Source organism: Asparagus officinalis, chromosome 9, assembly GCF_001876935.1.
Source record: "Asparagus officinalis chromosome 9, Aspof.V1, whole genome shotgun sequence".
In the NCBI taxonomy this organism is placed as follows: domain Eukaryota; kingdom Viridiplantae; phylum Streptophyta; class Magnoliopsida; order Asparagales; family Asparagaceae; genus Asparagus; species Asparagus officinalis.
Window position 1 is genome coordinate 12,692,487 of NC_033802.1, and position 4,031 is coordinate 12,696,517.

A 4,031-nucleotide genomic window follows, 5' to 3' on the forward strand; every position below is an offset into this window, starting at 1 on the left:
ATATATATATATAGGTGAAAACTCCTATCAACTTAAGTGGATAGCAAATAGTGTGTCCACCAAAGTTTTCAACCACTCATATTGCCTAGGGATCCATGTATTATATAAAAATGTATTTTATATTAATATATGTGTGGTTAGAAACTTTGGTGGACATCAACTTAAGTTGATAGAAGTCTTGCTCTATATATATATATATATTTTTTTTTCTCTCTCTTTCCTATTTCACCTACCCTGCCTAACTTCTCACCTACCCCTCTCCTCTCATCTCCTATAAAAGCATCTCCCCTCCCTCTCTTCTGAGCACGCAGAAAAGAGAAAGAAGAGAGAGAAAGAGAAGGGGAGAGAGAGGGAGAGAGAGAGAGAAAGAAGGAGAGAGAGAGAGAAGGAAAAGACAGAGAGGAAGAAAAGAGGGGAAAAGATAGAGGGGCCTTTGGCTATTCGGAGAAAAGGAACGGATAGGGAGTCCAATTTCAGAGTTCAATAAAGGCAAGTTCATCTCTTTCCAAACCCATCCCTAGTAAATTTTGATCTTGATGAATATACATGATATTGATGAATATACATGATATTGATGAAAAGATATGATAATGATGAATATACATGATATTGATGAAAAGACATGATATTGATAAAACTTGATGAATATACATGATATTGAAGAAAAGACTTGATATTGATGAAAATTGATGAATAGAATATAAGACCAAATTCCTAAAGACATGATATTGCCAGCTAGAACTATACGTACATGTCTACCGCTGGAAATACTATTACTTTTTTTATACGTATGGTAATATTCATACATACGGTACTATTCATATGTACGGTACCGTTCATACGTACGACACTATTCATAAATACTATCACTATTCATATGTACGGTACTATTCATAAATACCGCACTGTTCATACGTACGACACTATTCATGGGTACTATTCATATGTACGGTACTATTCATAAATACTGTACTGTTCATACGTACGACACTATTCACGGGTACTATTCATACATACTACGGCACTATTTATAAATACCGTACTGTTCATACGTACGGAACTATTCATAAATACTATTACTATTCATGCATACTGGGGGTACTATTCATACGTACTGTTATTGTTCATACATACGACACTATTCATAAGTACTGACATTATTCATACGTATGGGTACTATTTATACATACCGTTACTATTCATGCATACGGTACTATTCATATGTACTGTTACTATTCATGAGTACGGATACTAGTCGTAAAGTACTGTTGCTATTATTAAGTACTGATACTATTCACAATTAGTTAATACAGCAGATAATCAGGGTTGGAAATTCTGATCATTTACTGGACAGTTTGGCCTAGTTTTATTTTCTGGAGTTTGTTTGCGCCGTTTGTGTCGCGATCGCGGAGTTTGAGCCGCTTGATGTTATACTTACAGTCATGAATATGACGAAATACGCATTTGAGTATCCCACGGGGATTATGACGAATTGAGATCTATTTACTTGTGAGTTAGTACACCGCAAATGAGACTGCGATGATACCTATTTGTCGATCCGCACGGTGATGCGATGATACATATATGTCGATCCGCACTATGATGCGATGATACATATTTGTCGATCCGCACTATGATGCGATGATACCTATTTGTCGATCCGCGTGATAATGCGATGAGTTGGAAGAAGTTCAGAATGATAATATTATAAACTATTTACATGAGTATTTGGCGGATGCCAAAAGTGTTTCTACTCATTGTTGAGATACTTTGCTATACGAGTACACGAGATACATATGCTGATGTCTATTATGATGCTTTACTTTCCAATTATATTTTGATTGCTTAGTTCAGGGTTAATATTTAGTTATTTACTATTTGAGACATACGGTATATACATGAGGGTTTCCTTGTTTGGATTATTTCGCTCGACGTACTACGTCTCAAGTTGTAAGTTTCTAAATATTAATTCCATTAGATACAGGGAAAATGATCTAGGTAGACTATGCTTAATAGATAGAGCCTCCACTTCATCATCTAGTAGCCCTTTCCCTGGGGGCGGATGGAGGTGAACTTGCTGTAGCGCTCTGACGCTCTTGTTGTTGTTCTTTTTCTTTTATTTTATTTCTCATTTCAGGCGGCTCAGAGCATCGGAGAGTCGCAGGGTGACGGAGTTCTTGCATAGTCGCCGTCGCGTATTTTTACTAGTATGGACTCCACAGTGATCTTATGTTTCCATTTAGTCATTTGAGTTTGTACTCATATTGTTAAGGCAATATGCCTTAGTACGATTTCTAATCGATTCATGTTGAGACATATCATGTTATTTTAGACTCCAGATGTATATCAGTTGTATTCCAGTTTAGTTTATTTGGGACATGATTTCATTTATGAGATATATCTTTCCGTATCATGTCTATAGTATTTATTTCCCTTATTTGCCTGTTTTGTACCTTCATTTATATTGGTTTCCACTAGAGGATATTACTGTGATTGGTGAAACATGTTGTTGCACAGTGGAGGTGCATGACAGGTTTGACATCTCTGGGTTCACCTTGGACTGCAGCCAAGTGTGAAAACAGGGGCGTCACAGTTGGTATCAGAGCTCTAGTTCCAGTATCCTTAGGATCATCCTGTGTTGAGTCGTGGAGGTAGAATAGAGTTTCCTAGGATTCATGTATAGAGTCCGATAAGAATTTCTTAGAATGAGTGAGGACGATATATGCGTATATCTCAAAAATTTTGGAAAATTTTTTTTGACTACCTTACTTTGATTTAAAAGTATTTTCATGAATAATTTATTATTAAATATGTTTTCGCCTGAGGTCTCAATACTGTGTCTTATAAACCATCTGCCTGAACTTTAGATGGCGGGACAAGGACGCGGACGTGGTAGGCCTCGTACAAGGAGAGATGAGCAAGAGGAGCTAGAGCCGCAGCAGGCTCCAACCGCGCAGCAGCAGGCCCCGCCAGAGCCGCAGCAGGCTCCGCAGTACCTTATAGACCTCATGGCACCTATAACAACCATGTTAACAGCACTCAAGGAGCAGATGACGAATCATGTTCAGCCAGTTACACCACCACCGGTGATTCCAGTCATTCCCATCTCGGAGGAGACCCCAGAGATCACACCAGGGATTACACCACCAGCAGCTGTAGGGCAAGAGAACTAACACGTAAACACATAGAACTAACATGCTACACATTAGAGCTAGCATGACACTGTACAGAAATAACTCTCATCAGAACAGCAAATAGATCTAACATGGTACCTATCAGAACTAACTCTCATTAGAACTAACAAAACAGTCAATAGAACTAACAAAACAGATAGTAGAACTAACAAAACAGTCACTTAGAACTAACATGCTGCACATTAGAACTAACATTAGAACTAACACGTAAACACATAGAACTAACATGCTACACATTAGAGCTAGCATGACACTGTACAGAAATAACTCTCATCAGAACAGCAAATAGATCTAACATGGTACCTATCAGAACTAACTCTCATTAGAACTAACAAAACAGTCAATAGAACTAACAAAACAGATAGTAGAACTAACAAAACAGTCACTTAGAACTAACATGTTGTACATTAGAACTAACATTAGAACTAACACGTAAACACATAGAACTAACATGCTACACATTAGAGCTAGCATGACACTGTACAGAAATAACTCTCATCAGAACAGCAAATAGATCTAACATGGTACCTATCAGAACTAACTCTCATTAGAACTAACAAAACAGTCAATAGAACTAACATGGTACTCATTCAGAACTAACTCTCATTAGAACTAACAAAACAGTCAATAGAACTAACATGGTACTCATTCAGAACTAACTCTCATTAGAACTAACAAAACAGTCAATAGAACTAACAAAACAGTCAATAGAACTAACATGGTACTCATTCAGAACTAACTCTCATTAGAACTAACAAAACAGTCAATAGAACTAACAAAACAGTCAGTAGAACTAACAAAACAGTTAATAGAACTAACAAAACAGTCAATAGAACT